At 41.5% G+C, this 22,792-nt stretch overlaps 1 long non-coding RNA gene across 1 annotated transcript in view; it reads right to left on the bottom strand.

Moving 5' to 3' along the window:
* LOC138414170 (uncharacterized) overlaps positions 1-11,765 on the bottom strand; it is a 114,686-nt gene extending 102,921 nt beyond the window's left edge. Inside the window, exon 1 of the long non-coding RNA XR_011246601.1 lies at positions 11,596-11,765. This is a non-coding gene — a long non-coding RNA (uncharacterized lncRNA). The remainder of the gene's footprint in view (positions 1-11,595) is intronic.
* Positions 11,766-22,792: the final 11,027 nt, after the last annotated feature.

Below are 22,792 nucleotides of genomic sequence, written 5' to 3'. Positions count from 1 at the left end.
TCTTGTAATAGTCTTTATTTTAAAGTCTATTTTGTCTGATACAAGAATTGCTACTCCAGCTTTCTTTTGATTTCCATTTGCATGGAATATCTTTTTCCATCCCCTCACTTTCAGTCTGTATGTGTCCCTAGGTCTGAAGTGGGTCTAGACAGCATATATATGGGTCTTGTTTTTGGATCCATTCAGCCAGTCTATGTCTTTTGGTTGGAGCATTTAATCCATTTACATTTAAGGTAATTACTGATATGTATGCTCCTATTACCATTTTCTTAATTGTTTTAGGTTTGTTATTGTTGGTCTTTTCCTTCTCTTGTGCTTCCTGCCTAGAGAAGTTACCTTAGCATTTGTTGTAAAGCTGGTTTGGTTGTGCTGAATTTTCTTAGTTTTTGCTTGTCTATAAGGATTTTAATTTTTCTGTCGAATCTGAATGAGATCCCTGCTGGCAAGAGTAATCTTGGTTGTAGGTTTTTCCTTTTCATCGTTTAAAATATGTCCTGCCACTCCCTTCTGACTTGTATAGTTTCTGCTGAAAGATCAGCTGTTAACCTTATGGGGATTCCCTTGTATGTTATTAGTTGCTTTTCCCTTGCTGCTTTTAATATTTTTTCTATGCATTTAATATATATATATATATATATTTTTTTTTTTTTTGCGGTACACGGGCCACTCACTGTTGTGGCCTCTCCGTTGCGGAGCACAGGCTCCAGACGCGCAGGCTCAGCGGCCACGGCTCACGGGCCCAGCTGCTCCGCGGCATGTGGGATCTTCCCGGACCGGGGCACGAACCCGTGTCCCCTGCATCGGCAGGCGGACTCTCAACCACTGCGCCACCAGGGAAGCCCCATTTAATTTTTGATATTTAACTGATATTAAACTTTTTATTGAACTATTAAAAATTTTAATAGTTTGATTAATATGTGTCTTGGGGTGTTTCTCCTTGGATTTATCCTGTATGGGACTCTGTGCACTTCCTGGACTTGACTACTTCCTTTCCCATATTAGGGAAGTTTTCAACTATAATGTCTTCAAATATTTTCTCAGTCCCTTTCTTTTTCTCTTCTTCTTCTGAGACCCCTATAATTCAAATGTTGGTGTCTGTAATATTATCCTAGAGGTCTCTGAGGCTGTCCTCAGTTCTTTTCATTCCTTTTTCTTTATTCTTCTCTGTGGTATTACCACAGAGTGGTATTACCACTCTCTTATCTTCCAGGTCACTTATCCGTTCTTCTTCCTCAGTTATCCTAGCCCCCTTCAGGCTGTGTTCCCCAGCCAGCTTTGCTGTCACTGCTAGAATGAAATCGTGTCCTAGTGGCACCTTGCTCTGGGCTATGCAATAATAGAGTCAGTAGACACATATCTTGTGGTTAAAATAAACATACCATTGGCTGTAAAACTCAATTTAAAAGGAGAAGGGTTCCCATCGAGCACGTAGTGTCTCAAACTGATTACTTAAAAGGTGTCCTGAATTTGTATATTTGTGTGTATAATTCAATCGACCCAGTGAGATCTGATTTTAGTATGCTGAGGCTGGAAAACCCCAACCCAGGAGATGCTAAAGGAAGAAACATCACAGAATGCTGCCTTCTTCAAAACTGCCCTTTCAGAGTTGTAAATTTCCCATTGTGAGTATAAGGAAATAAGGGCCATTGGTTATTTTGCTTGAGTACCTATGCTCGGATAAATGGCTAGGCAAATTGTCAGCCTTTTCCTTTTCTATCTCCCTTCCCAAACTTCCTCAGGTAATACTTGGTGCCAGCACATGAAAGAAAGTTGTCTCTGAGTGATGAAACCAAAAGACCTTCATGAGAAGCTCCTCCACCCAGAAACACTTCCAAGCAGAATTTAAAGGAGATCATTTGTTTCTGCTTATTTTTCTAGTTATTTGTCTCCCCAAACCCATTCCCTTGTTTTCTGTGGTCAGCACAAGCCCTCTGTATGCTTCACAGAGGTTTGTTTCACTCTCAGACACAGCCTGAAGGGTCCACGTCCTTGAATGATGGGATAGCTCAGCATCCACACTATTGAACCCCTGGCCTTTTCTTGTCAGGGATGTGGCAGGGAACAGCTTCAGGTCCTATACCTGCATGGAAAATGGAGGGACCTTTTGCTGACACTGCTCTCTCACAGCCTGTCATTTCAAAATGAAACTTGCTGTGTTACTAATCCAGAAAGGCCTGGAATTTTCATCTATCTGCTGTCAAATGCACTGTTAATGTCATGTTGGATTATATGATAATAGTGAAATAAATCCTTTAATGACTTATCTAAACCACACGACAGATAGAAGAGTGAGCAAGGTGGGCTAGGTAACAAACCAGAGGGAAGCAAGAGGACTGGGTTCATGAGCCACATTCAGGTAAAGGATTGCATTTGGTTTGCTGCCTAGTTCATCATGTGGTCCCTGTGAAGGGACCTTGAGGAGTGTGAACCAAGCTTATTCCACCCAGTAGGATGGACTTTCTCAGTTGATTTATTTTCTAGGTAGAACATACCTATAAGGAAATAACCTTCATTACTAGGCATCACTGAGAGAGCCTGTCTCCATAATCAATTCTTTTCCCAATGTGATTCTCCAAGGCGAAGGGTGGAAGATGGGGGGTGGAGCAGGTGAAGAAGGCAATATTTTCCTCTCACTCTTTCTTTCCCATAGAACCTAGGAGAGAGACCTGAATATACTGGCTGTCCATTTAACGATGACCCATGTGGTTTGTTGCTCTTTACCCAACAGAGCTAACCTGGGTCATCACTCTCAAGAGGGAAGGAGTGAGAAGGAAACAGTGCTGAGCTTGTGGATGGAAACCCTAGGTTCAAATCCAGATTCTGACTTCGCCAACCATGTGACCTCTCAGCACTTCATGTCCTCACTCATAAACTGCAGGGTTTCTACCCCGCTCAGAGAGTAAGAATCAAGTGAGATGAGGGGTATGAAAATACTTCATATTTGGGAAAAGAGGTGTGAAAACAAGGCTTTTATTACCACCCACTAGTCCAAGAGTTCCCAATCTGGCTGATCATCAGCAGTGTCTGGAGGCTTATTAAAAGTAAAGAATTCTGGGCCCCTACCCAGTCTTACTGAATTAGAATTTCTGCGGGTAAGTCCTGGAAATCTGTACTTTTAGAGCTTCCTGAGCAATTCTGATGCTCACTCAAGCTTGAGAATGCCAGTGCCAGGGTTTGAACTTCTTAAAGATGAGAACCGTGTATCTTAGTATTTTAAAACCTCCACACCTAACACATGGTATTTATGTAAGAAAATGGTGACCAAATATTCACTGTACAAATATTTCCTGAGGGCATACTGTGTACCAGGCATCGTGCTAGCCACCAGCAAGACACACAGCACAGTCCTGGCCTGTACTGAACTTAGGCCCTACATGTTGGTGGTGTGGGTGTTAGATGCAGGTACAACAGTTTCACTGTAATACACCAGCTACTATCAGAGAGCTCGAGCCATTGAAGGGTTTTCAGCAGTCCTTTGATATGGTCCAATGTTGTTGAACTTGTCAGTCTTGCCTTCATTTTCAATTCTATTTTCACTGCTTTGTTATGGGCAATATTTCCTGCAGAAAATAGTGAGAAGCTTTAAAGAAAACATTTTGTAGATTTTCCCATCAGTTGAATTTCATGTTTCTTCCTGGTCAGTTTCCTTGGACTCATGCAGAATATTTTTTTTACAAAAACAACATGTTGGGGGCAAATGCTAGTGGAAATATGAAGTCTAAACACCACAGGTGCAGAACAGGAGCTACCAAAGGACATGCCATGAAAGGGGAGAATGAGAAAAGAGATCTTCTGGGAAGTCTCACTCTAAGATGAAATGAATTTTCAAAACATAAAGAGGTTGCAAAAAGGAAAGTTAAAATTCCAATATCTGTCTTGGGATGTGAAGAACAGCAAGGTGTTCTTGATTCAACCCAAGCATGGCCAGTCGACCCCAATGTCTGGCTGACCCTAGCATAGCTGGCTGACCTGAGTTTTGCCCATCCCTTGCACCACACTTGAACCCTGTGTTAGCCCTGAAGTCATGTGGAAGATCATTTAAAAATATTTTCTTCTCTTTGTCTCCTGGCTTGGACTGAGAATGCTCTGAGGAGAGCAGTATGGAACCACAGGGGAGATGGTTTCTATATTTCCATGTGCTTTTATGATGATTTCCCTGCAAGTGTTGGCCGGCGAAGGAAGGATGAGCACTGAGAGACTCCTTGATTTGTGCACGGTGATGTGAGCAAACAGTTTCCCATCAGGACGTTATGGTTGGAGAGCAAGCACTGGATTCAAACTTAGAAGCCATGGTTCTGGTGTCCTGCTCTAAGTAAGCCATTCAAAACATGCTGCTGAAGGAAGGAAGGTGTGACTAAATGAAGGAATACCAGCTAGGTCTGATCAAGACATTTCACCAAACATGAGACTAAACTACAGCAACCACAGAAATCAAGGATCAGGAGGTTACCACATTGGGGGTGTAAATGTATCCCAGATGCTGGGCAAGAAGCGGAAACTTAAGAGGTAGCCCCTGCTAGTGTTCACAGTCTGAGAACCACTGAGCAATAAATTTGGAATTCCACAGGCAACTCATAGAAGGAGAGGTCTGGTATTGGATTCACATCAGGGAGAGGTCAGGACTCTGGCTGGGCCTTGAAGGGTGAAGATGGTTTTGATAGACAGAAGAGAGGGAAGGAATGCATCTTAAGTAACAGTCTGAGAAAAAGTACAGAAGTCGTTTAAATCATGATGATAACGTTTATGAGACAGCGAGCTCACCAGGATGACTAAAGAAGGCACTGGGAGGTAGTCAGGGAGCTGGTGGCCTTGCAGTGGGCAAAGGAACAAGGACCTGGAATAGTGGGAGCTCCAGAAGGAACAAGGTGCCACTAGAGGCTCCTGAGTTGAAGAGCAATGTCCTTGGGCGGCTTATCTGGCAAAGTGGGCACCTCCCACCCACCTCCTGTATGACTCTTGCTTCTTCGCTCAGCTGCTGAGGTTGGATGGAAATCCAGTGAACACTTCTGTTGCTCTCCCAGGTGAACAGATCCACAGATGTGGGGGGCAAGCCTCCTCACACACTCCCTTGTCCGACAACATGATGGAGACTAGATCACACACTTTCAAAGCAAACCAAGAGCCTCTTCCCTCTAGTATGATTTACCAGATGACAGAGGATCACAATCCCTGTAATTATTTAGATACTTTAATTGACTTTCAGTGGCAGTAATAAGTAACTGGAGTTCAGGCTTGTAGAATTTCCTTCCTAATTGTGGCTGTTAAACTCATCATTATGGGGATAAATAACACACCACTTTATTTAAACCGTTTCCCCCATACATGTAAATTCCAGCGGAAGTGCCCCAGCACTTGCAAGCCCCTAGGAGAACTGTTTGGCGGCAAGGACCCTGGTGGTACACTGTCGAGAGAGCTGCTCAGGCTGGTTGGCTGCTTCGTTTGAATGAGCAAGCCATGAGTTTCCAACACTGACACACTTCCTAGTGCTTGGGCTTTAAAAGGCTGTAGAAAGGATAATTGACCACCGCTTGTCAACACGAGAGATTTACTGTCATTAGTGCAAACTCAGATGAATTATTTTAATATCATGGAATATGAAAAATGGCCAGCTAGTTTCCTTTCTCAGTAAGTTAAGTACTTAAACAGCTTTTCACACTTCACTTCTGCATTTAGATGTAAAGGAGGAAGGAAATTATAAAGGGCCCATAAGTGGGAGGAGAAGGAAGAGGTGGGACTAACTTGGCAGAGGTAAGGAAAGGTAGATTGCAAATTCTCAGATAAGATCCAAGTGAACAGATCTCTTCAGGGTTGCTTGTTTTCAGGGTGGCATAGAAGCTAAATAGACATTCTTTTTTTTTTTTTTAGTTCCCAACATTGATTTCTATTTTCCAGTGTAGTATTAATTTAGAAAATTCTACTACAACTTGGTGTTCTTTGTGTTTTGACCCAGTTGTAGAGAAAAAGAACTAGAAATATAGCAAGGTAGATTTTAAAACCTTTATTACACCATAGACACAAGTTTGGGAAGCCTGAATTTTTTCACTCAGGGCCATGCAGATATGGTCCCTTACATGTTCTCTTTTGTTTTGTTTTGTTTCTGAACCATCCATTCTTCTGAGGATTGTGTAAAACACAGCCAGTGCCCAAAAGAGTCAAAGAATGCCTCAAACTGGAGCAATTTATTTTCGTTTTGCTTCCCTATGGCTGTTTCTGCAAATATATTTGCTTCCTAATTCTCAGAACCCAAGACAAGCCGCCCCTGGCAATTATCTCATTTTGATTTTGGGGAGGAGGGCTTTATTCCTGTTTGATCATTGAATTTAGACTTTCTTTGCCGTCTGTCCCCTGTCTCCACTAAGATAAAAACATGTGGGCCTGGTTCCTGTTGTTATTGTAACTGAAATGGAACTAATCTCACTCATTTCTATATGGCTTAGCACTGCAGGTGAGTATCTGTGAATGATGTTGCCAATTACTATTGCTTGATTGGCTGGTTGTAACTGCTATTTGTTCTTATCCCTTTTTTCTTTCTCAAACACACTGTAACATACCTGAGAGGTGAAAGTAACAGAATCCTTCTGAGAGAAAGTCTGTAAAATCCAACAGCCTATTTAGTTACTGCATATTTGGTTGTTTCCCTTTCACCACTGAGTGACATGGCAATAACATAGAGGGAGATGAACATTTCACTAAATAACCTTATTAGGAACTATATCGTTTAAAACACATAAACAACAGCCACAACGAACTTAAAGGCACTACAAGCCTTGGTCTCTCCTTGAACTGGCCATCATGTTCCAGGTCTGAAAGTGAGTGGGCTGCACTTCTCAGGATCAGTGAGTGATGGAAATTCCAGAGCCTTGGGGCTGCAGGTTCTTTCCCCGACTTCTGGTTTCTAACATTTAGAGTGAGTTGTTGCTTCACCTACATCCCATCAGTCTGGTGATGGCGCATCTCCAAATTGCTTTGAGAGAATCATGGTTTGAGTTTCCTAATTCCATTTTTAAAATTCAACTGTGGATGGGGCAGCAGAATCTCCAATCCCCTGGCTATTTGTGCAGAACTTGTGTGTTTGTGTGTCACAGAGAAAGACATCATATTTATATTTAAAGAAGAAAAGTCATGTAAAGAGGATAGAGTTAGGATGGAGAGAGATCTGAGCAAGTATATTCAAAGTTGTTGAAACCCACTTATGAAATGCTTGCTCCCCAACCCCTACCAGACGGTTAGTAACGGAACTACCTTTATCACTGAAAAATGTGTGTGAAATGATGGCAACCTTCATATGAGAAAAAAGAAAATGGCAAGAAATAGCGGTGTACCTGACTAGGGTACATTAGCATGTTGATGTGTTGTAGTCAGGTCTCCTTTCATGTTCTCCAACACAGATTTGATCCAGACCTGACCAGGATGACAACATTTCCTCTTGAATGGATTGCCATGTATTCTTTTAAACAAAATCTACGTGCTCTGTCTCTGCTTGAGGTACAGCTTTAACTGGCCCATCATATGCCCTGGTGGAGTGTCTGAGCTCAAGGCAGGTTGGAAATAAGGCAGCACATCAGATTGGAGATGCTTGCAGAAGTGTTGCAAGAAACGGACTGGATGATGGTCAAGCCCGTGGTCAAGAGTGTGCAAAACGGACTTACTCCATCTTCAGGACCAGGATGCAAGGGGGAAAGGGAAACTTTTTTTGTTTGTTTTCACACCTATCTATCTCTATCTATCTATCTATCATCTATCTTTCAGTTTTATTGAGATATAATTGACATACTGCACTGTATAAGTTTAACATATACAACATAATGATTTGACCTACATACATCATGAAATGTTTACCACAATAAGTTAGTGAACATCTATCATCTCATATAGATACGAAATTAAAGAAATAGAAAAAAATATTCTTTTTCCTTGTGACGAGAACTCTTAGGATTTACTTTCTTAACAATTTTCATATATAACATATGGCAGTGTTAGTTATATTTATCATATTGTACATTACATCCCTAGTACTTATTTATCTTATAATTTTTAAATTTAAATATGACAGGCTGTCACTCAGAATGGTTTAACGTCTCTCTCCAGGGATGGCTTGGCCCATATGACAGGTTATAAGACATGTTTGAAACTTGAGAGAGATAAGGAGAGGAAGGGAGGAAGAGAGGGCGGGAGGCAGAGAGAAAGAGAGAGGAAAAAGAAAGAAGAAAATAAAGGCTGGATTTTTTTTCTGCACCTGTTTCACTTTTGCGATGCATGCTAAATAACCTACATTGAACGTTTCGCCTGGTCGTGTCCTAATGAGCAAGTGCGCTTCTGGATTTGGTAGGCATGTCATCCATAGGCATGCTTTTCTGGATGTCATCTGCCTCGCAGAACATACCCTCTTCACAGTCACTTCCACTCCCCTGACAGCTCAGCTTATCTTTCTGGCCATAGAGAGACCGTCAATCGCCAGCAGCCCGTCCATGAGTATTGGGGAAGGTAGGGGGAGGTGGCAAATATTAAATCACTAAGGAGACAAGGCTGTGTGTGCGAAAGCTCCAAGTCTTTTCTACAGTCATGGTTTCCCCTAGTCTTCACCACATATCTGGGCTTGGGTGAGCACAGAGGGGATTTTCAATAACTGTACTTAGCTTCTAAGATTCTGTGGTATACATTTTAATAATGGACTTTAACCATGTCAGTTTGGCATTAATATTGGTATGTCCCCTAATGTTATGTATTTCCTCTCCCCTCCCCAAATTTAAATAGTTTTATTTTTATTCTCTTGCAAAGCAGAGAATGTACAATGCAAAGTACAATTTGCATGTACAATTTGCATATACAATGCAAAGAGGTATAGAGAAGTAAAAATAACCTTTACCTTACCACCAATAATAACTCCTTTAATACTCTGAAAAATATCTTTCTAGATATTTTTTCTATGCGTGTGTACACACAAATACACACAAGCACAAACAAACATACATATGTTCTTTCAAAAACCTCCTTTTTTCATTTAGAAACATATCATATTCAAATTCCCATGCCCATAACTATGTTCTGCAGCATTCTCTCAAACGGTTTCTTAGTATTAATCATACGGTTTCTTTTTTCATTATTAAAAAGTACTTGTGGATACATCTTTGTATACTTTTATAACATCTTTAAGATATATTTCTAGAATTGCCGATTTGAAGATTATGAATGTTTGAAATTTGGACATATGTTCTCATATTGTCTTCTAGAAAGTCATATTAGTGATAAATCCCATGGATGCATCCACAGTGGATTTCTTTTTTTTTTTTTTTTTGCGGTACGCGGGCCTCTCACTCTTGTGGCCTTTCCCGTCGCGGAGCACAGCTTCCAGACGCACAGGCTCAGCGGCCATGGCTCACGGGCCCAGCTGCTCCGTGGCATGTGGGATCTTCCCGGACTGGGGCACGAACCCGTGTCCCCTGCATCGGCAGGCGGACTCTCAACCACTGCACCAACCAGGGAAGCCCACAGTGGATTTCTTTAAAGGATGTTTATATATTTATTTCCTGCCTTTTCGTGATACAGAAAAAATATCTAATGACAATGTAAGACTCTTTTAGAAGGAAAAGTCAGGCTATAGTCAAATGATTATTTTGTCAAATCAGTTGTCCTTTTTACGGTTCCTGGGTTTTAGTTATTACTTGCTGCTAAAAGTAAAATTGTAAAGTTTTACAATTTCTTTAAGTTCCTTTGTGATTTTCAGTAATAATTTTGCAATTTCAAGCTAATGATGTTGTGTGGGCATGATGAATTTGGGGTAGTGTGTGGGCAGGCATATGTGTTGGATTTGCTTTGGAGTTTCAATTACCGAACAGCTAGATGATTCCTATGGCCAGTGTATTTATCGTGAATGCAAGACGAAGGCACAGCACGGCTCATCCCCATTCAGTGTGAAAATGGTACCCAACCCCTTGACCAGCAGCCTGCAGCACATCTATTCAGGTCTGTGTGTATATGAAGGCGTATCCCAGGAAGACACATGCAGATACAAAGGTTCTTAGATCACTGTTAAAGAAACTTCCACAGTCAGATGAAAAAACAGAAGATAGGCGAACTGAGAGTGTCGTGTGTGGATGGCGGGAGGAGTGGGAAAGGAGTTATGGTGACTGAAAAGTATGAGAAACCTTGGAGTAAGATGGGGGAAACTAGGGAAAGTAGCTGCTTTTCACAGAGAAAGCTACCATAGGCTTTTTGGGCATCAGCAAAATAATCAGATTAAGGACAAAAAAATGTAGTTCCAGTGAAAAACTGAAACTCAGACATAAAATAAACAGTTGTATAAATCCAGCCAGTTTGGTTTTTACTGATTTAAATATGTGTATGTGTGTATGGCTGTGAGTTTGTATAGAGTTCATTGCTCAGTAGCAGGAAGACATACATCATATCTCCTGATATATCGTATCATGAAGCTCAGTTCTTTAAACATGAAGTCATAGCCAACCCCTCTGGGTGCAAGCATAAGGCATGAGAACTAGCCCAGCACCGCTGCCGTTAGCATCTGGTATCTAGACCCTTCATTAATATTTATGGAGCCATAGACTAAGCATAGAGCCCTGCATAACTCAGGGAACCAACACTGTACTCTGAAAATAGTTTGATCTTGGCTTTTAATGTAAAGGTAAAAATTTTTAATGTTTACAAACCCAAAAAAATGTGCCTCAAGATAAGCTACATGACTTTAAAAAAATACATTTTTCCTGAATTGAGAACCCGTGTCCTGTTCTAAAACAGAACCCGCAGACAATTTTGTCTCCTCTCCCTATCTAAACGATCTTTTTTGAACTGCATCTTAGAGGGATAATTTTCCTTGTCTCTCATTCTGCCTTGTTTTCTTATGAAGAAGGGAGGGTGGGGTTTAAACAAAAATCCTACAATGAGCTAAGCAGCTACTATGCACCAGGCACTGTGCTAATTACTTTCTCTATGTCAAATCATTCACTGCCACAGCCTTATAAGGTAGGTTGCATCATTCAGCTCCATTGACTAAGTTGACTGAGGTTGTACTAATATCAATACTTGGTGGAGAAGGATTCAATCTCAGGTTAGCATGACACCAAAGCTACATGCTTTTTCCTTGAGCTGCATGTGGAAGTAGAATTTGTGGGATTCCTCATAACTCCTTGACATCATAGAAATCACCATTCGAGAGAAAATATGGCCCAGAGTCTTTGTAACAATACACATGTAATTCATACACTGTTGTAAAATGTATTTCTTACTCACCTTCTAGTGTCCATTCTGTGCTCTGTATCATACCGTGTGCAAGAAAAGTAAGATGCCTTGGTTTTCACTGTAGGAGAGCTTCTAAAATTGCATCAATCAGCTACCCCCAGTACAACACTAGATGAGGCAAGACACATTCATAGCCGAACCAGCTGAGATGACTCAAAAGAGAGGAGTCTGTGTAAATATCAGCTGCGCTCATGACATGTTTTGTCATGAACAATGACTTAACACTTACACATTTACTCCAACATTTACTGAGCACCTGTTGTGAGCTCAGCAGCATGACGAGAAAATAAACAACTCATGGTGGAGAGAAATAGAATGATAATCCAAAGTAGCTGATCTTACCAAAAGTAGGAGCCAAGTACTCGAGGTGCTTATAGAGGAGATGGCTTTGGTCTAGATCTTACTGGCTGGGAGCATTTCACATGATGGAGAGGAGTCCACAGCAAGTAGCTAACAACTTGTCAGAAGAGCAGGAATTCCAGCACAATATGAATATAAGGATGTTGAGAGAGTCAGGGCTGGAAAATAAAGAACAAGGGGTAAGGTTCTGGAGGAGCTTGGAGGCTGTGCTTGGGATTTTGGATTTTCCTAAAAGTTGCTGAAACCCTATGAAAATGTTTCAGTCAAGAAGAGACGTGGTTTGTTTTTTCCAGAGCACATCTGACTTCCATGTGAAGGACTCGCTGGATGTGGAAGATATTGAGGTGGCCTCTTCCCAGGTGTAAGGGAGTATCATCTCATTGAACTTGCAAATTCAGATTGCTCTACTCCCCATTCACCCAGAAAAGACCACAAGGTCTAGACTGTCCCTAGTTACCCGTGACTTTTGTTAGCAGCTGTCTGGATTATCCTTTCCCAAAGCTAACTTACGCTCTGTGGTTCTTTTCTGAGGTAAGACTCTCAATCTAAACATTAAATGGAACAGTCCCATCTGCAGATCTTCTAAACTGGTTGGAACAGAAAGGGATTAAGAAGTGGTGGGGAAAGGGAAAAACAGCCCCGCTTGAGAGGGTCATCTGCCTCCAATGATTTAAACCCTTTCAGGATCAAGGAAGGAAAATATTAAGGACCAGACATGCTTTCAAAAACACAGAACCTATAAAATCATGGAATTCTGGAGCTGAAAGAAGCCTCAGAGAGCTGATCTCTGGTTTTCAGTAGGATTCTAGAAAGAGTATAGAACTTGAAATAGAGAGCCTGGTGTACTTAGGACAGTTTATGTGACTTTAGGGAAGTGACTAACAACCTCTCAGAGCCCCAATTTTATCTATTAATTAAAGATGATAACACCTACCTCTCAACGTGTTATGAGAATTAAATATTCTATGTGAAAAGATAAAATCATGTACAACACAGCTGCTATTTCAGATGAAGAAACTGAGCCACAGAGAAGCTGAGTGGACATATAGAAAGGTGGTTGTTTCAGCGAATGAATAGATTTCTTCACAACCCTGACCTATGAAACCCAGCGTGGCTGTTCTAAGTCTGTAAGCATTACCAAGCTGCCACGATGCTTTTAATGAAAATGGCAAAATCTTCTCTCAGGTCCTGTGTTCTTACATTCCCTAAATTTTTAACATTTCTTGCTTTCAGGTAGCTGATACCATTGAACCCTGCCTGTCAGTCTCAGTTTTAGCAGTGAAGGCTTAGGGTGGATTTTACCTAGCATTTCACAAGCTATCTCGGGGGTGCCTTAGCATCTCTGTGTCTCTTGAAAGCCCTTTGTGGTTGTGTCTGGAATGAGTCCCAGTGCTTACTTCATACAGGTGTGCTAGCACTCCAGCCTCCCTGATTTACCATTTCCTTTTCACTCTGTCACCAGTTAAAGATGGCTGCCTACTTGTTGACTCATTATGAGCAATTGGGCAACAAGATAGGATGATTCTCTTTACTGTTTTGTCCCTCACACATCAACCTGGTCTACTCTTCTTACTCCTCTGCAGACCTACCCTTTCTCTTCCTCAAGCCATGACCTATTTGACATGAGACATGTTCTTCAGTAAGTCCAATGGCTTGATTGCATCAAAGTGGGAGACACCCAAGACTCCAATGAAAAGGATTATTTGCAGGAATGGGAAAGTGATCATTTACTCAGAATGACTTTTTAATAAAGACTCAGTGAAAGCAATTACTTTTTTCTTGATGATTTTATTTTCTGCCTGGACAAGATTCATGTTTTGACTGTGTTTGCAAAGCTTCTACTGCTGGCCTTGGCTGATGGACTTAGTCACTGATGGCTGCACCTTCCACACTGCAGTCCTGGTTTTGATTATCCAAGAGTGGGGATAATTATCCCCCAAATCTCCAATTGTCCAATACAGGCTCCCTTCTACCCTACTCTGCTACCTTTCCTGTCATGATGACAATAACAAACACAGTAATAATAATAGCTAATACTTACATTAGTGTTTGCTATATGCAAGGAGTTTTCCTAAGCATCATACCAATATGAATTTGTTTAATGCCTACATACAACCAACTGTATAATCTCAAGGAATCTGGGAACAGGAACTGCTGGTCAAGAGTTGTGATAGGGGCCACTGTCAGACTTTTAGGTAGGGATTTTTAGTACCAAACAATGGTTCTCAACATGGGGAGAGTTTGACAATACCTGGTAATATTTTTGATTATCTCAAGCAGGGGGTGATTCTGGGGTTGATGTTATGATTAATAAACTAATACGTGTAAAATGCTTAACTCAGTGTCTGGCATATAGTAAATGCTCCCTAGGTTAGCTGCTATTTTTATTATAATATACAGAGCCTTCTGGCCTTAGGGAGACAAACTGGGCTGCTCTTTGTCTTGAGAGAACACCTTCAGTTCATGCCATCCAAGGGAGTAGTTTTCTCCATCTTAATCCTAAAAAGATGTCCTGTCTTAGCCTATTAGGAAGTTCAGGAAAAATTATCTTTGATTTGTTTCAATGATGTATCTCTTTCTCATCTTTTTTTTTCTGCCTCTTGTTTTACAAAAGGAAGCCAAGTTTCTCTGTTCTGCACTTGTATTTTGTGGCTTCGCTGGCTCCATGCCTGCCTTCTGAGACCTAGGCTGTCCACCTGCTCCCCCTGCATTCTCATGCCATGTGTTATGCTTAGTGAGAAGGGAGCCTCACTAAGATGGATGTGAGACAGTCAACATCCCTCTCCAGGATGGGTGTCCTCACACATTCTCATCAGGCAAAATTATGGGCTAATATTGCTGGAATTACCTAGGCACTGAGGCTGAGAGAGGTTCACTATCTTACCTGAGTTATCCAACTAGTGAGTGAGTGAGCGAGCGAGTGAGTGAGTTAGGAATACATATAGCCTCTGACACCCCACTTCCATGTTTTTTGCATTCCCCACTAGGGGAGTGCCAGTGAACGATGCCTACATTTCAGGTCTACAGAGTCTCATGATATTATTAACTTCTTGTGTGTGTGTGGTGGAAGACCTAATTTGAATATAAGTTGAGACATGATTACAACTCAGACTGGCTGGGCATTTCTAAGCTGGTGGAGCAGGCCTGCCAAAGATTCTACCAGAAGAGGGAAAGCTTCTTCTGAAAGGAAAAGGAAGCTAGAAAAGTGTGGCTTGGTACTAAAACTTCAGGGTTATAGGGAAGGGAGTAGTCCTGAGAGCAGAATGGTGTCTGTCACTTAGTGTCCATGAAGACGAGTCCTCTCTGAGCCCAAGGAGTTTATATGTGAATTGTGTGGTAAGCAGGGAGCAGTGAGGAAATTTGGAATATTTGTTTCAGGAAAATTTTGCAAAACTTTGTGCCCAAGGAGCACAGCTATGTGTCTACCTAACAATGTGAAACAAAATGAAACACTAAATGGTTTGGCATGTGGAGGGTTCTGGTGCCTCAGCTGAGGGGGAAACATCTGTTCTGGGAGGTTATGGCAGTACCGTCAGATGTGTGGCGAAAGACGGCAGAGAAGTGGGAGCATTCACTGGAGTGGATGTGAGACCCTCACTAGAGACTTACGAGACATTCCTTGGAAATATTTCCACAGGCAAGAGCCTGCGAGTTCTAATTTATAATGTGACTGCATTGGTGTATATAGGCCTGAGGAAATGAATGGTCTTTGAAATTTCACAAAGGTTTTGGTACCTCAAAACGCTAACAAATATGGTGGTTTGTTATACTTTTCTTTAAATCCTTCAAATTGGCATTTGCCTGTGGCATGCATTGTAGACTATTACTTTCACAAGCCTGCAACCCATTGCTAGAAATAATATACTTATGGAACAGCCTGAAACCCTGGAAGAATGGTTCCAACATGTCATTTATGAATTACCTCAGTATCAGACGAGGCATTCACAGCAATCATAACACATTAATTTCAAACAACGTTCTGTGTTTTAGACCACTATACTGTACTATATATATATATATATATATATATATATATATATACACTAATTCCATATTGAAGTAGTTTTAATATAAATGAGGTCCACAGAAATGTCAGGCAAAATACAACTGCCAAGATTATAAGATAATTGGTAAATGTTTGAATGGAAGCCCAAGGCTGGGTTTTAAAAGGAGGGGAAGGAACGTCAAACTGTGTAAGCAAAGATACACTTTGGAATTCCATCCACTTGGAATTCATTTATTCAGTATGTTGACTGCCTACGGCTGCCTGGCAGAGACTAGGCAGTGGAGGTGAGCTGGTGTTGTGAAGCTACTAGGAAAAGATTGGTGAAGAGAGTTAGTGCCTTAGTTATCTATTAATGCTTAACAAACCATCTCAAACTTAGGAGCTTAAAACAATAATTTTATTATCTCTCTCTCTCTCTTTTTTTTTTTTTGGTCACGAGGCATTTGGGATCTTAGTTCCCTGACCAGGGATCGAACCCATGCCCCCTGCATTGGAGGCATGGAGTCTTAACCACTGGTACGCCAGGGAAGTCCCATTTGTTATCTCTTATAATAGCCCCAGTGGGTTAACTGGATTCTTCTCTCAGAGTCTTTCACGTGGTAAGAGAAGGTGGTATGAGCTGGATCATTCAAGATGACTCTACTCATCTCAAGCATTGGCAGGGTTGGCTGGAAGGCTGAGACATCTTTCCTTCTATCTCAGTATGGTCTCTCTATGCAGCTAACTTGGGTTTCTTTAAATGAGCTTCTTAAATCTAAATCTCAAGAGTGGACAAGCAAAAGCTGCCAGTTCTTTTGAAGGTTTAGACCCAGACTAGCATTGTGTCACTGATGTCATATTCTATGGAAGTGGATCACAGGGCCAGCCTAGATTCAAAAGTCAGGGACTACACAAAACTATGAATTCTGGGAGGTGTGGCTCATTGGGGGCTATCTTTGGAGACTGGTTACCATAAATACCCAAGGTAACATCAGGGACAAAAATAAGGAAAGTGAGCTCTGATGAAAAAAGCTAATTTACAGATTAAAGCATGTTAACTAGCATATAAGCATCAGTTACCCCCAAAGCACAGAAAGTTATACTCATGCTTGAACAGGGATCTTCTTCAATCCTAAAAGACATATTACATGACAAAGAACTGGATGAGAGTGATCTTGGGTTTCTAATTATGTTATTATACACAAAGAGAAACACGATCTTAATCACTTAGAAGTTAAGTGGTAGAAGTCAGAGAGAGGGACACTTTAACGCAAAGAAAAGCTTGCAGGGCAAGGCTGCGGAATTCTTACTGAATGCCCTTTGTTTTCTTGGGGTAGTTAGGAAAGTGAGTGTTTACTCAGGGATGAGAAGAGCAGAGTTAAGTTTGGCATATGCTGTGGAAAATGGGAAATGGTTCCAAATCAAGGACACGGTATGCTGAGAAGCACTGGGCCCAACTGATGTTGACCTGTAACTGTGTAGTGCGGCCCAGTGGAGAACTGTGTGGTTTTCTTCTGCAGCACATTTGAAATCAGGGACAGAGAAATCAGTAGTTAGGTCTTCATGAAAGAACAGATTGTGAGTGTTGGAGGTATGTTCCTCTTTCCTTTCTTCGGGGAAGACTACAGGGAGACAGCTTAAGGATCTTGTAGACATCATCTTCTATGACCCTCCATCTCTCTGCTGCTTCCACGGGAAGCATTCTTGCCTGGCACAGCTTCCTCCCCACAGGTGACTCTTCCCAATAAACTCTACATGCAAAATAAGGCCTCTAGGACTCATTCCAGTTGAGTTCAAGATGGAAAGGATACTTCATAAGAAATTTATTTCTGCAATTTTTCCAATCAATAATCTGTAAAGTTTAAAAAATCATTTTTTCTATGTAAGTAATGCATATTCATTATAAAAAATTAAAAATATAGATGAGCAAAAAGAAGAAAACCTAAAATTACCTTCTTCCCAGAAATAACTGTGTCAATAATTTGATAGAGATTCCAGCTTTTGTCTTATCTTATGTATATACAAAGTTGTCTTAAGTAAGTGGTAGGCAGTCATTATACTCAGAACCAGGATTTTTGGGATTTTTGGAGTCAAATTATATTTAGACAAGATTTTGGACTTAGAGTTGATGCTGGAATAAGTTGAGACTTTTAAGGATGTGGGAGGAGGTGAATGCATTTTTTTAACATCTTTATTGGAGTATAATTGCTTTATAATGTTCTGTTAGTTTCTGCTGTATAACAAAGTGAATCAGTTATATGCATATGTGTATCCCCTATCCCCTCCCTCTTGCGTCTCCCTCCCACCCTCCCTATCCCACCCTTCTAGGTGGTCACATAGCACAGAGCTGATCTCCCGGTGCGATGCAGCTGCATTTTACATTTGGCAGTGTATATATGTCAATGTTACTCTCTCACTTCGTCCCAGCTTCCCCTTCCCCTTCCCCGTGTCCTCAAGTCCATTCTCTATGTCTGCGTCTTTATTCCTGCTCTACCCCTAGGTTCTTCGGAACCTTTTTTTTTTTTACCCTTTCTGACTTACTTCACTCTGTATGACAGACTCTAGGTCCATCCACCTCACTACAAATAACTCAATTTCATTCCTTTTTAGGCTGAGTAATATTCCATTGTATATATGTGCCACATCTTCTTTATCCATTCATCCGATGATGGATAGTTAGGTTGTTTCCATCTCTGGGCTATTGTAAATAGAGCTGCAATGAACATTGTGGTACATGACTATTCTTGAATTATGGTTTTCTCAGGGTATATGCCCAGTAGTGGGATTGCTGGGTCATATGGTTGTTCTATTTTTAGTTTTTTATGGAATCTCCATACTGTTCTCCATAGTGGTTGTATCAATTTACATGAGGTGAATGCATTTTGCCCACGGAACAGATGTGAGTTTTGGAGAGACCAGATGATATACTGTACTGAGCTGAATTGTGTATCCCCAAAAGATACACTCAAGTCTTAACTCTTGGTACCTTTGAATGTGACCATATTTGGAAATAGGGTCATTGCAGATGTAATCAAGTTAAGATGAGGTCATACTGGCTTAGGGTGGACCCTAATCCAATGACTGGTATCCTTACAACAAGAGGGAGATTTGGACATAGAGACACATGGAAGAAGTCCATGGGATGATGGAGGCAGATATTGGAGTGATGCAGCTATAAGCCAAGGAACACCAAGATTGCTGGCATCCTCAGGAAGCTAGAAGAGAGGTATGGAACAATTCTCCCTTAGACCTTTTAGAAGGAACCAACCCTTGCCAACACTTTGCTTCCAGAATCCTAGCCTTTAGAACAGTGAGAAAATAAATAGAGAAGATTTTAAGCAGATAGAGACATAGTCCCACTTATGATCATTTGAAAATGATTACTATAGCTAAGCATGAAAAAGGAATTTTACGGGAGCAAGAGTGTTGCTAGGGAGACAAGTCATCCCCCTGTGACTTCCTTACTGCTCCACAAAAGGAGGTGCTAGTGGCTTAGACAAGGGTGGTAGTGACGGAAATGGTGACAAGTGGTTGGACTCAAATATATTTTGAAGATAAAGCTGATAGGACTTGCTGGTAGATTGAAGTAGGGAGTGAAGGAAAGAGAGGGATCAAGAATGGCTCCAAGATTTCATATGGAGCCCTGGGTAGATGTTGGTTATTATTTGCTGAGTAGTGAGACTCAGAGAAGAGCAGGTTGGGGATGCCCAGAAGTTCCTAAGATTGAGCTACTTGTCAAAGTTCCCATGGAAATGTTACACGGTAGCATCCTCTCCTCAGCTAGTCCAGAGGGCAACCAAGTGTCCAAAACTCTCACCAGCCTCCCAATGGGAGTCACCATGTGAAAAACTGCCTGAAGACAAACGCTGTGGAGAGACAGGGAATAATCTGATGACATTCCTTGAACTCCTAGACTCCATGCCTAAAGTCCATCCACCTCTTTAAGTTTTCATTACCCCTAGTCAACAACTTCTCCCTTTTTTATGGCTTAAATGTTTTTAATTTGGGCTTCCATTATTTCCCCCCCAAAAGAGGCCTTAGTACAATAAGAAATGTAAGTCAGCAAATAGTATAATAGAACTGATGACATAGAAAAGTACTCCATACACTGATAAAGTTTCTTAAAACAAAGCTTATAATTTATTTCCACCTGTTTTCAAGGACAGGGTGGGGGGTAAAATTTGAGGTCATATAGGATATCCTAAGCAAAATCTTTTTAAAACTCAGTTATTTCCTTCTTTAAAAAATGAGCCCCAAGCAAGCTGTTCTTTTGCTCTGCCTCGTCACCCAGACTCTCTCCCGGTGACACGGCCTCGCTCCCGCGGTCACAGGGAAGCGGTGTTCCCTGGGCAGCTGCCTCTCTTTAAAGCTGACTCTCTCATCAGTTGCAGACCACTGAGGCTTCAGAGTTAGGGCTCATCTGCCAACAGCTGGCTGGCGCTTCACACCCCAGGTCCTGCAAGCTGCGTCCTTGAGGCTTACAGCATTTCTCTGCACAGGAAGAGCGGGTGGCACTTGTTTCTGAGGCGCTGCTGGAGAGGAAGTGCGGGGCCAGGTTGGGAGTATTGTTAGCTTTGCCTTATTAATAAAATAGGGTTAATGATTTATTCATAGCTAGGACAATGCAGCTCTGCTCTGGAGGACAGCACAGAACTGTTGCATTACAGAAGGACAGCTGCTGGGGAAGAGGGGCAAGCCTTTGAGAACTGGTCTCAGGCTGTGTCTACGAGGCAGAGAGCAGGTTTATCTGACCAAGTCAGGGCTTGGAGGCAATTATTTGCATACTGCGACTGCTGCAGAATAAATGCTGGTGATAGAGGTCCCTGGAAAGATGCCCCCTTACTTTTCCACTTCTCTTCTAATGAGTGTTTGGTCACCTTCTTGCTTTATCCTCTCCTCCTCGGTACCTGGAAGATGCCTGAGTTTGTAATTCAGGATGTATTATCTGGAGAATATCAGTATAATACACATCTGAACGTGATCTCCATCAAAGGGAGCTCATCCCAGGAAGCAGAAGAGAGAAATGATATTTGGGCTTTTCTGGTGCTAGCCTAAGCATACACTATTTTTAAAGATTAAATCCTTTAAAATCACATCTCTTCTCTCCCAAATGGACTGCAGAAAATGTTTTTATAAATAATTAGAAAAGAGTTTTAATATACTGCAGAATCCTGAAAAATAACTGGGAGATATAATTTTTTCAATGCCAATTACTGTCATTTGTTAAGGACAGGGTAGATTTCTGTTCAACTAATGGTTGGATGATCAGTTGGTCGGTGTGGTTCAGAGGGCAAGGTGAGGCAGGATTTGACAGTCTCCAGAAAAACAAAAGCAAGAGCACCCACTTCCCATCAAACCAAATCAGCCTTGGCTGGAATGGACAAAAATCAGATTTATTTACTGTTTTTGCTCTATTGCCCCCCTATCTGAGCCTCCATGGCCTCCCCTGAGACTTTAAGAGATTTAGATCAAATGTCAGAAAGGACAGCTGGATTTTTTTCCCCTTTGGTGCCTGACTAGAGGGGAGAATTCAAGGCCATAGAAGGTATTGAAGGTATCTCATTGTTGGTGTATATGCTTTCACACAGCAAGCCTTCCCGAGGGACTGCCCACCCCTCTGCTCAGCTTCCTCCAGAAGAGATCAAAGGTTTCAAAACATTTCCACCTTTACTAATTTTTAATGCCTCTACCAGACTGAGACTTGCCCACTGGAAAAAAAAAAAAAAAAAATCCATGCTCGTTGAAACAGCCGAAAATAAAAGTGATCCTCTAACAGTAGCACATTTAACTTCCTCCATGACTACCAGCAGGAGCCAAGGCAGATATAGCTTTTGCCAGTATATTAAGCCTTAAAAATGTCTTTGGGAACTGATCACACTGGAAATCAGAATATGTTTAAACATAATTCACGAAATTCAGAGTCTCCTTACAGAAGAATCAAAGTGGCTATCACCCAGATCCTTCCCTGTAACTTCTCTGGATCATGGTCCCACCCTGCCCATTCCTTTCCTCTGCTCCTTTGCCCAGTTTCCCCCAAAAACCACCCACGAGGGTCCATGCGGGAGCCAGCAATGCAACCCCAGGATTTGGTTTCCCAGGCCATCAGAAGATAACACTGCCTATCAGCCAAAATATAAAGCTTCCTGACTGCAGTTGCAGAGATTACAGCTAATTATACACTTCATGCTTCCTGCAAAAGATATATATTTTAAGCTGCTGGGCTGACTTTCTCCCTTGGCTGTATTTAAAGGTTAGTTTCTGGCCTGCTTCCTGGTTTAATGGAATAGTTTAAATATTACAAATCATTACTTGATTCTAATAAATTATGTCTCCCCTGGCACCTCACAAAATCCTTATCAGGCCAGAGGAAATAGTTGGAAGGAACAGGTCAGTGTCCATGATAATAAACAGAATAGCAAACCACAGGGTTGTAGATTTGAGGATCCCCGGCTTCTTGGTGGTTGAAAGCATTTGGCCCTTGGCCTCACACTCACCCCAGCACCTGAGGTCTGTGGCTAAAGCAGCAAGAACTCCACTGCCCCACCTCACAGGATTGTTCACTCAGCTTAATTGTCAGCTCCTGCTAAGAACATGTAACATCTCATTTTCCCAGAGACTGTGGAAATGTTGAGCTTTGCTTGAGGCCAAGTAGAGTAGTTAAGTGTCTGGCGTTTCCTTCCTTGATAGGCAAATGCTGTGGATGGTCTGAACCTTCCTCTGTAGGATGTTGTAGGATAAATGAATTCCAGCTTCCAGTTCGAAGCAAAGATCTGGACTCAAACACTCTCTGTAATTGCGTGTGGGCAGAGGGTCTCATCCAACTTGGTGTATTTACAATATATTGTCAATCTTATTAAATAGAAGAAAGTAACCAAAACTCACACATATGCAACAACAAAAGTGATATTCAAGGCATGCAAGAAAAGGGCACATGAAAAGCCCTTCTCACTCCCCAGGAGCTAGAGGGAAGGGTTTCAAGTCTCTTGATTCCAGCAAAGCAAAGAGAAGCAAGATAAGACTGTTGAGAGGTCAGCCTTGACAGCTAAGTGCTGAATTTCCATGTCTCTAGCTGTTTGACTAAGACATCTATGTGGAAAGTGAAAAACCCAACCACTTTTACAGATGATTTGTTTGTGTGGTACCAAATGTCCTGATTTCCCCTTTAGCAACTAGAAGATTTGAAAACAAAGTAAC

The sequence above is a fragment of the Delphinus delphis genome, chromosome 9 (genome assembly GCF_949987515.2).
Source record: "Delphinus delphis chromosome 9, mDelDel1.2, whole genome shotgun sequence".
Lineage (NCBI taxonomy): Eukaryota > Metazoa > Chordata > Mammalia > Artiodactyla > Delphinidae > Delphinus > Delphinus delphis.
The sequence above is the reverse complement of the archived record's forward strand: the minus strand, read 5'-3'. Positions and strand labels throughout refer to the sequence as shown.